Source organism: Erpetoichthys calabaricus, chromosome 9 (genome assembly GCF_900747795.2).
Source record: "Erpetoichthys calabaricus chromosome 9, fErpCal1.3, whole genome shotgun sequence".
Classification (NCBI taxonomy): Eukaryota; Metazoa; Chordata; class Cladistia; order Polypteriformes; family Polypteridae; genus Erpetoichthys; species Erpetoichthys calabaricus.
This window is the reverse complement of record NC_041402.2, coordinates 180953464-180966588: the sequence shown is the minus strand read 5'-3', so window position 1 is coordinate 180966588 and position 13125 is coordinate 180953464. Positions and strand designations below refer to the sequence as shown.

Genomic DNA, 13125 nt, shown 5'->3' with positions numbered 1-13125 from the left:
AGAAAGCAGGTTCAGAAATTGGATGGAAACTTAACGTGAATGAGATATTTCGGTTTTTGATTTTTTTTAATAATTTGCACACCTTTCTGAAAACATGTTTTCACTTTGTCGTTTTGGCTTATTGAGTATTGTTTAGTTTGACGGGCAAAAACGGCACACTTACGCATTTAAAATTAAGTCTGCAACTCAATAAAGTGTGCAGAAAGTGAAGAGGCCTGAACAAAAACGGCACACTTATGCATTTAAAATTAAGCCTGCAACTCAATAAAGTGTGCAGAAAGTGAAGAGGCCTGAACAGCATACTAAGTTATTTCGCTGCTACAAATTAACCCAATTTGCACGTAACACGAAGTGCAATCACCTAACACAGCGAGCGGCTCAAACGTCGGGAGATTTGCCAGCAGGTGCGGCGAGGAAGGAACAGTGGGTGCAGGAATGCCAACTTTCACACGTTCTTTAGTCTTGTTTGTTGCCTATTTTTAGATCGACAGCAGAAAAACCAATCAATGTGTCATATAAAATTTTAACCTCGCCTCCTCGATTATGTGATTGGTAAATCCCGCTTTGATCATGCCCACATACGATTTTTTTTCCCCAACTGCGTCATACGTCGCCGGAAGTGATGTTCACGGAAGAGCTTCGCTTGCTGTCAGAATCATTACATGAGGAGACTTCTTCGGACGGGCGATTTGAGACTCGTTTTAGCCTTTATTGTGCACAGAACCCCCCCGCGATGGGGATGTATCGCCGAAGGAGCCTACAGTTCGGTAGGATATAGCAATGTAACACAATATAAATGTTTTGTTTGGCGCTACTGTCCCTTGTCAGCCCGTGTGTGAAACCTGAATGTATACGGAAGTTGGGTCATGTCAAAACTCGGGGGCCTTCTATGTCCTTATACATTGGTTTAATTAATCTGATTTTGTTAACTCTCTATCTCTCTTTCATTGCTTTTTGGTCTTGTTTGAGCTACTTGGGCTGTCATAGCTTAACAACTCTGAGAAGACTGTCCTTTCTGAACTAATGTGTACGCTTGTTTCTTTAAAAAAAAAAAAAAGTTTGATTCGAAGAAGTCGGATTAGACTGCTAAATCCGCACCTGTTTGTTGGGTTCCTGTTTATTTGGACGATTCAGTTTTTTTCTTTTTGATCGTTTTCGATGCCTTCAATTTCTTTCTGTTCGTATCACCCGGATTGACACAATACGACATCCGGTAATATTGCCATTAACTCTCATATCAGTTTGGTCCTGGCATAGCACATTAATTGGCCAAGTATGCTTGCATACAAGTATTTGACTCCGTTTTTTGATGGCTGTCCAAATATAGTTACATGACAGATATTTTTACACAATTGATTAGTAAATAAATGCAAGTAAAGAATGTATACATATGCATACAAAGTGCAAGAAGTACTGAATTTAGTATTAGCTATGTGTAATAATATTGCCATTTGTGAGTGAAAAGAAACTGCTCTTATATTTACTTGTTTTGGCGTAATTTGATGTATAATGCCTGGCAGTTCAAAAAAGGTTGCCTGGTTATAAGGAGTTGGTGATGATTTTGTCGGCCAACTATTCTGTAAGGTGAAAAGACCTGGCTATTCGTAGTCTGTTCTTGACATGTTTAATGGCTGATGCAAGCCAGGGCCGTCTTAACGTATGGGCACTGGCCAGGGACCCCAGCAGCATAGGGGCCCACAAGGTTTTTGATGCCTGTGTATGTTTCTGGTTTGCTATCACAATGGGCCCCAGCACACTACTTGGGGCCTATGATACTGTTAAGACGGCCCTGATCCAAGCCACCCAGTAATGAATGAGCTGAGAACAAACTCCGTGTTGCTGTGTAGAACTGAATCAGCAGCTCCTGTGTTAGAGTGAACTCCCTCAGCTGTGGAGCCGATACACAAATCCTTTGACTCGGACTTATCAATGTATGGAACCACCAACTCGGACTCCTATCTGTAATTAGACTCCAATATTCACTGTGTTGATTGAAATCATACAACATTCAAGATACAAGGCGTTGCATTGTTGCCAACATGAACCACCAGGCTGCTTTATTTGCACTCTAAACTGTTAAAAGTTTGGGTTTAAATTCTGTAGTGATGCTGTTGTGGTTTTTTTGCATTATTTATTAATGCAGGTACAAACATTGAGTAGTTTTAAGTATTAGCTAAACTTAGAAAATTTAAAAAAGAGGCTGTATTTTATGTAAAGGCTAGAAGAAAAAATATTTTAATTTAATTAGTGTAAACAAATTGTAGTAGGGTGTTGTATCGTGTTAGCCATTACGGATGTAATGAGAAGTCAAGCAGAATGATACCTTTTATTGGCTAACTGAACTGATTACAATATGCAGTCTTTTCATGCAACTGAGGCTCTTTCATATGGCAAGGGATGGCTTAGCTGCCTCGAAAACTTGCATATTATATAACTTGTTCAGTTAGATCAGGGGTGGGCAAAGTCAGTCGTGGAGGGCCGCAGTGGTTGCAGGTTTTTGTTCCAACCCAGTTGCTTAATTATTAATTTAATTAAATCAAATAGTGCATGATAAGTACACACAGGTGTAAATGGAAACAAGCTAAATTGAGGACTGCTGGTTTATTTTGTCATTTGAATCTTATTGCTAAGAAGAGAATTGAGAAAATTGAGAATACAGCTGTTTACGACAAAAATAAGCAATAAACGTTCAAAATCCTAATGAGTGACACAACAAAAATGAAACAGAAGTGTCACTTGAGCAATAAGGGCTTCTTATTGTGAATTTCTCCTTGGGATTAATAAAGTATCTATCTATCTATCTATCTATCTATCTATCTATCTATCTATCTATCTATCTATCTATCTATCTATCTATCTATCTATCTATCTATCTATCTATCTATCTATCTATCTATCTATCTGTTATATAGTGCCTTTCATATCTATCTATCTAAGCAAGCAAGCAATTGGGTTGGAACAAAAACCTGCTGCCACTACGGCCCTCCAGGAATGACTTTGCTCACCCCTGACTTAGACAATAAAAGGTGTCATTTTGCTTGACTTCATCATTATTTTAGGACTAGCGAGTTTGGTTGGGCTGAATGGCCTGTTCTTGTCTACATTGTTCTAATATACGGATCGGACATTTTAACACATTTAATTACAAATTTGCATTTAGTCAGTCTGTGCATCTTTACCAACTCCGGCTCCAGTAACCCGATGATTGCTTCCGACTGACTCCATGGCTCTTAATCCACAATCATATTCGGAAGAACCTTTCTTATGGTGGAATTTTTGTTAGTCTTCCATGTCAAGTCCTAGGTTATTATAGATCCTGGAAATGTGAAGACTTCCACAACTGGCACATTATTGTCCGGTATGGACAGGGGGCTCTGCTGAAGTCCACCCTCATATCCACAGTTTTGAGTGTGTTTAGCTCCAGGGCTGTGGAATCAGTACAACACCACCATCAAATCTGATTACAACTCCTCAATGTTTGATACCACCGCCTCGGACTCCTCTGTTTGTAGTTAGACTCCTATATTCGCTGTGTTGATTGAAAGAACACAACATGCAAGATATACAAAGCATTTTATCAGTGCCATCCTGAATCATCAGCACACTAACCTGCTCAAGTTCGGGTTTAATGGCTGTAGCAATGCCATTGTGGCACTTCTAACTCTTTTAGGGCGGATGTCGATTTTTGTTGCCCGCATGGGGTTGAGGGCGGATGTCGACTAAAGTCAACATTCAGGGACAGAGAGCGATGAAAGCTGTAAGCGTTGCCGTAAATCTCACCATTACGTTATAGGTAGACCCTCTTTGTTTGGAGGACTGTTAGACTTGGCGTCAGATCCCTGCGTGTGTGTGAGTAGCATAGAGTAAACAACGTCTAGAATGGCAGCAACATTTAGGGCGGAGTGGTGGCTCTGAGGCTAAGGATCTGCACTGGTATCCCGAAGGTTACCGGTTCAAATCCATGTCACTGCCAAAAGAGACCCTACTCTGGGCCCTTGAGCAAGACCCTTAACCTGTAATTGCTTCAGGGGCGCTGTACAATGGCTGACCCTGCGCTCTGACCCCAAGGGGTATGCGAAAACTAACAAATTCCTAAAAAACATCGGCCAAAAGAGCGAAGCGAATGCGCAAAGCCAAATACTCTGCATATATATCATTTATTTTTTTGTGTATTATTGTTGAATCGGACTCGGACTTATCGAACTGTGATTTTGATGCAAACGATCTGGAAATCGAAAATGAAAGACAAGTAATTGCATCATCTGACTGGCACCCAGCAGATTACAGTGCTGACCACACTCGTGAAGCTAATGCACCAGTGATAACAAAGAGTACACCAACGTAGATCCGTGGGAGGCTAGCTGACTACTGGAATTCATGGAACGACACGCCGTACTGGCAGACACTTCCTGATTACCAGCCACTCAAGTTCTTCAAGCTGTTTTTTTTCTTTCCATGGAAAGTGCCTTTCAGCTTATAAGTGATGGGACAAACAGGTTTGGAATAAGGATGTGAATTTACACACTGCGTCGGCTCATGGAACATAAAACAGGTGACATTTGTCATAAATGAATGTTTTATGCTGATTTATGTATGAAACCATTGCTTTTTAGAAAACTTGAGTTTTTTGGAAAAATATTCAGCCCTGGCTCAAAAGGAACAAAAAGAGTTAATATTATTTACTAAAGAAGCTGCAAGGATTGGGCAGCTTTAGGCCTCAGATAAGGTATATTTATATCAAAAAGCTAGAGGGGAGAAATTGGCTCTGTGGAGGCTCTTCTCTCCCAGTTGTTCAGTTTGGCCCTATGGCCAGCTCTCTGGGATGAGTCAAATTCTGATCTTGTTGTGATGTTGGTTTCTGGTGTCTCCACTGTATCTGCATCACTTTGGCATGTCCTTGTGATTGCAGCATCTCCCTGAAGCAATCCGAGCAGTCAGCCGCCTCTCTTCTTGATCTCATTCCTTGTTGACTTCTCCCTGCATTTAGAAGAAGTTGGCAAAGCGCAGTATGGCCTTTCACCAAATCACTGCTTTATTATCGTTTTTCAGATCCAGTCAGCATTATATAGTGGGATCTGAACTGGTAAAATTTGCATTGCTTGTAATGAGTGGATATTGATGTCATTTCCAGGGGCTAATTAACACTCACGTCCTCTACTTAGAGCACCACGGTTCAGTGTTCAGCATGGCTGCCTCTCATACTCAGAATTTTGGATTTTAGTCCGGCTCCTGGTCACTTTCAGTGAAGAATCTGTATGTTCTTTCTGTGTCTCTGTGGCTCCTATATTCCAAAGGCATATTTTCTAGGTTGGGGCGGCATGGTGGCGCAGTGGTAGCGCTGCTGCCTCGCAGTAAGGAGACCCGGGTTCACTTCCCAGGTCCTCCGTACGTGGAGTTTGCATGTTCTCCCCGTGTCTGCGTGGATTTCCTCCGGGTGCTCCAGTTTCCACCCACAGTCCAAAGACATGCAGGTTAGGCGCATTGGCGATCCTAAATTGTCCCGAGTGTGTGTGTGTGTGTGTTTGTGTGTCCTGCAGTGGGCTGGCGCCCTGCCCGGGGTTTGTTCTTGCCTTGTGCCCTGTGTTGGCTGGGATTGGCTCCAGCAGACCCCTGTGACCCTGTGTTAGGATATATTGGGTTGGATAATGGATGGACGGATATTTTCTAGGTTACTTGGCAGTTAATTGGCTTTTTGGGTGTGTTGGTGTGCACGAGTGTGTGCCCAGTGTTGGCTGCTGTTTTGCACCCAATGCTGCCAGGAGATGCTTCCCGTGTCCCATAAGTGCATTAGTCGTGTTTGAGCATTTACAACATGTCTGTGCTGTAAGTGCTGTTTCAAGCACTTTGAGCTACATTATTTGTATGAAAATGTGCTATATAAATACATGTTGTTGTTGCTGTAACTTCAGATGCCCAGTGTGATGTGTCTCTAAGCACCTGCTTCTTCTTGATTTGGTTCCTCAAGGATCTTGATGGCAGTGGCACTGATCTCTTCAGATTTCCTCTTCTTACTCCCCTGTTTTGATGTGAACAGTTTTATTGCTTGTTGCAAGTGCAGCTCGTAGTTTAATCTGGTATGAGGTATATTTTCATATTTATTGAATTATTGTTATAACTGGACTAGGTGCACTGCCAGTCAAAAGTTTTAGAAGACTTTGATTTTCCATTTTTGTCTTCAGATTTAATCAGTTGAAATGCAGTGAATGACCTAAAATGGTGAAAAGGTAAAAAGTAAACTGCCAGAGGTTTAATTTTATCATTTAGGTTAAATTCTTTCACATGAAGCCTGAAAGCCATAAGGACTGATTTAGATAGATAGGTAGATAGATAGATACTTTATACTTTCCCAAGGGGAAATTCACACACTCCAGCAGCAGCAGCATACTGATAAAGAAAATATTAAATTAAAGAGTGATAACAATGCAGGTATACAAACAGACAATAACTTTGATTAATGTTAACGTTTACCCCCAAACCCCCCCCCTGGTTTAGGCTCACTACTACCAGAAGGCTTAGAAGATGAAGGACACTTGGATGCCATCGTAGGGCTTAAAACAAAATGAAAAATTCACAAAAAGTTTGCTCACAACAATCGGACCACAAGCAAGTCACGTGATACGCAGAGAACTGAGATGTGTCGGGGACCCACTCTCGTTGTTCTTGCAAGATTACACCACATTAGCAGCAACCAATCAGAGCCCAAGAGAATGAAAAGCCCGCTCTGATTGGTTAAGTCTCCTCTTTCAGTCAATAATGGGCCTTGTAAATAATCATCTGGGTACTGTAATGCAAAACTCTTTGTCTACCGTAGTGTACAATGTACGTATATTTAATGATTTATTGTATTGCTTAAATATTCATTATTTTATATACATATTGACTTTTTACTGCATTTTAGTCAATATTTACAGTTATTATAATTTATAACTATAACATACGTATTGTTCTAACAAACTCTTGTCTAGCATACGTAGTGACAAATGAAAAGCGTATGTACATTTCGTTATGAATTGCGATTGTCTACGTATTCCTGTACGTAGCAGTATGTTTTATGATTTACTAGCATATTGCTTAAATGTTACGTATACATTAGTTATTATAAATTATAGTATTGTTCTAATGAACTTTTGTCTAGCACACGTAGGCTAAGGATATGAGTAACATAATAATAATAATAATAATTTAATAATAATAATGTAGCGTACCATCGATTCATTCAAGCCGTAATGCTTTCCTTCCCATCTTAGAAGATGCAGGACACTTGGGAGCAATCGTAGGGCATAAAACAAAATGAAAAGTTCATAAAAAGTTTACTTACAACAATTGGACCACACAAGCAAGGTAGACGATACACAGAGAACTGAGATGTGTCGGGGACCCACGCTTGCTGTTCTTGCGAGATTACACCACAATAGCAGCAGCCAATCGGAGCCCAAGAGAATGAAAGTCCCACTCTGATTGGTTGAGTCTTCTCCTCTTTCAGCCAATAACGGGCCTTACAAGAAATCATCTGGGTACTGTAACGCGAAACTCTTTGTCTACCGTAGTGACTACTGAAAACCGTATGCTTTGTTATGAATTGGCTGCAAAGTACACTACAGGTAGGATGTACTTATTGAATTATTACTCCATTTTTATTTATATACAGTACAGGTATATATATGTTAAAATTACTTTAATACATTGTTGTTATTAATAGTTTAGCATAGAAAAATGCTTATTTCAACGTAAAAAGTTGTCAAAAACCCATAAAAAAACGATCACTTTAAAACCGCAGATTTCCGTGATATAGCTGGATTTCCACGATAGAAAATTAGATATGTTCCACAGAAAAATCCGTGATGTAGCGGGGGCGCAATAGCTGAACAGTGATATAGCAGGGGATCACTGTATACATAATATACACTGGTATTTTTTACATGAATAGTGTAGTGGTGTCATCCCAAAATGTTTCCATATGTGTACAAATGAAATAGTACTTGACTTTTCTCTCCATTTGTTGGTGTGTGCATCTCAACTAAGAAAAACTCGAATTGGAAGTGCAAACAAACGACTCCAGTTTAATACGAGCCCTGTCACTAAACTGGGACCACTGGTATAGGGAACACTGCAGATCCAATTGGTCAGCCAGAAAACAGGCAAGCAGCACCCTGCCCAAAGTGTTTCACAGGCTATAAGGAGCACATTTTTCTAGAGAAGTAATTACATTCTGACATATGATAGAAAACTGGAAGAAAAAAAGGTTTTTGAAGACAAAGTTGAGGGGTGCTGTAAGGAAATTACTTAGGGAAGTTTATAACTTCTGTGACATCTGATAGGGCTGTGCCCCACTGGCCTTAGTGTGCAAATGTTGCTGTGTGTGTGTAAATATATTTCTATAGTAACTAGCTATGTAAGCCCATGCTGTAAAAAGCCCAGGGTCCTAGGAACTGTTGAAATTGTCAGAAAATAAACTGAAATGTAGAGATGTCAGGTAATAGAAAGGAACTACTCTGGGCATCTCTCATCTCTTGCTTGTGCATTTGCGGTGGGAGGAAAAATAAAAGGGATACCGTTTTACTGATGTTAGAGGCTAAGCGACTTTGCCTTTCTTCCGAGGTTTCGTTTTGCAGATGTGCTCGCCTCGCTTGTGTTATTAGCGGCTATGTGAGTTTTCTGTTTCCTCGGAGGCGCAGCCCTTACCCTGACTCCACCTCTCACTTCTGGGCCAGACAGACACACACACTTCTATGTGTAGACGTTTATTTACAAGATAACAAGCAGAGACAGTGTTGGGGCACCCGTGGGCAAACTCCATATCATTGGTTTTAAGAATGAAAACAAAACACAGTAAACAACGTTAATGAAAATGTCTTTTCAGACAGGAGTCTGCTTCTGACTGATCAAAAAATGGTGCTGCTTCCAGTTATGTGGACTTCCAGCAGGAAGAGGCTCGTCCAGGCGCATAGACCATGGAAGTGATGTTGATGGTGGAAAATCCTTCAGTCTTCTGATCTGCAGAGGGAGGAACAGAGAAGGCGTTCTCACACAGCTCTATTCCCTGGAACGTTGGGGAAATTACCTATTATATATACACCAGTAATGGCGCACTGCACGATAACGTGCCGTGAATACACTTGACTTGAGCAGTCCTTGTTTTCATCATCTTTCTTTGTACATTTAGGATTCGTTTGCTCCGAGGTTGATGCCCTTGCTGCTTCCTGAGCAGCTCTTCGTTTCTCCACCCTAACAGCCCGCTTCTTCTCTTCTTTCTTCGGCATCTTTTTGCGTTTAAAACTGATTAAGTCGGTGTTTGTGTTGCAATTATTTAGTACGTTTTCTTTCATTTTTCACTTAAGCTGGCACTTAAATCATTTTTCAGGCAGAGAGAAGACTTAAGATTTGAAGAGGTAGAGGAAGTGACGGCGAAGGTAGTAGGGAATGAGAACGGCACCCATAAACATACACCACATGGCTAGCCGCTGCTGAGAGTTGATTCTACAATAAAGTAAAAAGAGGAATAACCTTGCAGGTCAATCATCACCCTGAAAGCGGATAGTAGACGTCATGTAGTATATGTGTACCAAATTTTAGGTCAATCTGTCAAACGGTTTGCGAGCTAAAGGTGATTTAAAATCCTGGACAGACAAACAGCCAGCCATGGTAGCGTATTATATAAATAAATATATATATATTAGTATGTACTGTACAGTATATGTCTAAGCTGTCTAACTATTGTAATATACAGGTGCATCTCAATTAATTAGTATATCATTGAAAAGTGAATTCATTTCAGTAATTCAATTCAAAAAATGAAACTCATATATAGATAGATTCATTACACTCAGAGTGATATATTTCAAGCGTTTATTTCTTTTCATTTTGCTGATTATGGCTTACAGGTAATTAAAACTCAAAATTCAGCACCTCAGAAAATTAGAATATTACATAAAACCAATAAAAAATTATTTTTAATACAGAAATGTTGGCCTACTGAAAAGTATGTCCATATATGCACTCAATACTCAGTCGGGGCTCCTTTTGCATAAATTACTGCATCAATGCGGCGTGGCATGGAGGTGATCAGCCTGTAGCACTGCTGAGGTGTTATGGGAGCCCAGGATGCATTGATCACGGCCTTCAGCTCATGTGCATTGTTGGGTCTGCTGTCTCTCATCTTACATGAGGTCATCCACCTGAAGCTAAGCATGTTTGGGTCTGGCCAGTACTTGGATAAGAGAAGATAAGAAAACACTTTATTAATCTCTGATGGGAAATTTGGGTGTTTCAGCAGATCACAGCAAAATGAAACAAGTGCATATAGATTAAATAACTAACCGCCTAATAAATATATAAGATGAAACAGAGAAGATAAATAAAAACTATACAATATTAAAAATAGTGATATATTACAAATCACCAGTAATATAATACATGCAATACATGGATAAAGTGTCTAGTGATTAATAAAGTACAGTGATTACAGAATCTGGCACCCCATACATACAGTTCAGGAAATAATCCAGTAAAGAATACATGAGACCATCCAGGGAAAAGCTTGGGTTACTGCTGATAGAGGTGTTGGTCAGGCTGGTAGGAGGCACTTACTCTGTGGTCTGAATGTGGATCCCAGTGCAGTGATGGGGACACAGTGCTGAAAGCGGTTCGGTGGCAACTCGGTGAAATACAACTCAGTGACATCCTTTACCAGTTAGGTTCAAAGAGATTTTTTTAATGATATTTAAATGACAATGTGATTTAAAGTGTTGAAAATAAATTTATATAATTGACAAACGAACTTTATTCTGCAGATGGAACAAACTCTATCTTACATTATCTTCTGCAACCAAAATTGCTAATCCTTTGTATAAATTGCATTGATTGTAATCGTATGAGAACGTTATTTAGAATACAAAAGGTGACCTGCGAGTACGGCTTAAGGAATATCTTTACTCTCAACGTATTGGGACTCTCATAAAGCAGATGATTCTGTGGATTTTCCGGCGCCCTATGTTGTCATTTAAATATCATTAAAAAATCTCTTTGAACCTAACTGGTAAAGGATGTCACTGAGTTGTCTGTCACCCAGTTATCTTTTTGCCGAGTTGTTTGTCGCCCAGTTGCCCCTGAACGGCTGAAAGCATGGCGCCATTCTTTAGTAGATTAGATATAAACCTGTGGTCTTGACTCTCTGTGGTTATAAAAGATCCCTGGACATCCGTCGTAATGAGTAGGGAGTAGCCCAATGTCCAAGCTAAGTAGCCTTCCTCCTAATCATCCCCTGTCTCTAATTGGCTCTCACTCTCACAACTTCACCACTGAAGAGCTAATGTGTGGTGAGTGTACTGGTGCAGAAATGGCTGCTGTCGCATCATCCAGGTGTACACTACACATTAGTTGAGGTTGAAGTGACTTCTCACTCACTAAAACGATTTGAGTAGCGAGATGAGCACTATATAAATAAGAGAATTAATGTATATAGTGCCTTACATATCTATCTGTTATGTAGTGGTATATTTATTATATAGTGCCTTATCTATCCATCTATCTCTGTGACGCTGTTGTTACTTCTTGCCGTAGTTTGCTCTTTCGTCGTGAGTTTCTTGATTTCTTTACGGTTACCGGCACAGAGGCAAAGGGTTAGAAGAGAGAAGAGGGTTGCATGGGCATTGGACCCCCTTAAGCATTTTTGATCAGGTGTGACAGATTACCAGTATTGCATGCCAATGGAGGTAAATAAAATATATACATTCAGTACCTTGCAATTCTCTAATCTTAGTAAATAATAACTCCATCACTGATATTTTCTTCTCTGTGCTATTTTTTATTCAACTATTGAAACACAAAATGATTTTTTAATGTACCGTTGGTTTGGATTTGGATTGGGAAAGTCTTTACCAGGAGAGATGCTGTTTGCGTAAGTATCCAGTTCCTGTGTTGTGGAAGCTGTAAGTTTACACAGGTGACAAATGGTTGCCTAACAAAGGCACAGTTGCCTTAGGGTCGGGCCCCATCAGGTCAGTTAATCATTAAATGAACGGCCATGTTTTTTAGATAAAAACTCCACAGTTATGACATCATTATTTAGGTGCTGAATCTAAAGGATAGTTGTGAAAATGAATACTGAAAACGAATTCCAGAGTAGTTACAGCAGGGTTGTGGTTCAGGTTGGTGTTGTCTGCCTAGCCAGTCAAAAATCAATAACAACCTTTTTTTTTATCTTATTTTAGCATTTAGTCATCCTCCTTGCATATAAAAATTCCCATGCCATGATGACACCCTAGTAACTCCACCGAGTACAGATAAAATAAAATGCAAGAAGAGGTTGCTGTCGGTTCAGTTATCAGAATGTAGAAGCCCCCTTAAATCACACAGGCGCCACCTAGAACAGGTTGGCCCTCAAAACTCTCTACCCACACAAGATTACATCTTGCCTGAAGAAGGGGCCTGAGTTGCCTCGAAAGCTTGCATATTGTAATCTTTCTAGTTAGCCAATAAAAGGTGTCATTTTGCTTGGCTTTTCTCTACATTCATAATGGCTAACACGGTACAACACCCTAGTACTACCCACACAAGAAGACTTGTGAGAGGATCCACAGAGGTGCCAGTCATTACTCAGAAAGAAGGAGCTATAGATTTCCGTAGTCCTATTTGAGAGACCTCCTGCCTTAGCAGATCTCTGTACCCCATTTCTCAACTGTAGTCTGCACGGTGACAAGAATGAGTCTCCATTTCTGTAGCATCAGAAATTCAGACATGCCTAATAACTTGATTTTCCGGTTTTTGGCATACATGTGTCATGGAACAGCCAGTGCTTCATCCCAGGCTTAAGTTCCTTTTCCTTATTCCTTTTACTATGTGTTGTGTATTTGTTTTTAAATTCTAATAATAATTAATTACATTTACATCTATTCAAAGTACTTTGCAAAGACGATGGGGAACCACTTCAGTCCTCACCAAAAGGGGTACTCATCAGTATGATGTAATGGCAACCATTATTGTGCCAGTACTCTGACCACACATTAGCTATTAGATGGTGAAGGGATGAGTGAAATAGCCAATTAAAGACAGGAGATGATAAGGGGGCCAGAATGGACCGCAGTGGTGGCAGGTTTTTGTTCCAATCCTGTTGCTTAATTAATTAAT

General features: G+C 40.1%; 1 protein-coding gene across 1 annotated transcript in view; it reads left to right on the top strand.

The window, feature by feature from the left end:
• The first annotated feature begins 625 nt into the window (after positions 1-625).
• Positions 626-13125, top strand: part of pcsk7 (proprotein convertase subtilisin/kexin type 7) — a 39540-nt gene continuing 27040 nt past the window's right edge. The window contains exon 1 of the mRNA XM_028808507.2: positions 626-767. The gene's annotated coding sequence lies outside the window, so the exon portion shown is untranslated. The remainder of the gene's footprint in view (positions 768-13125) is intronic.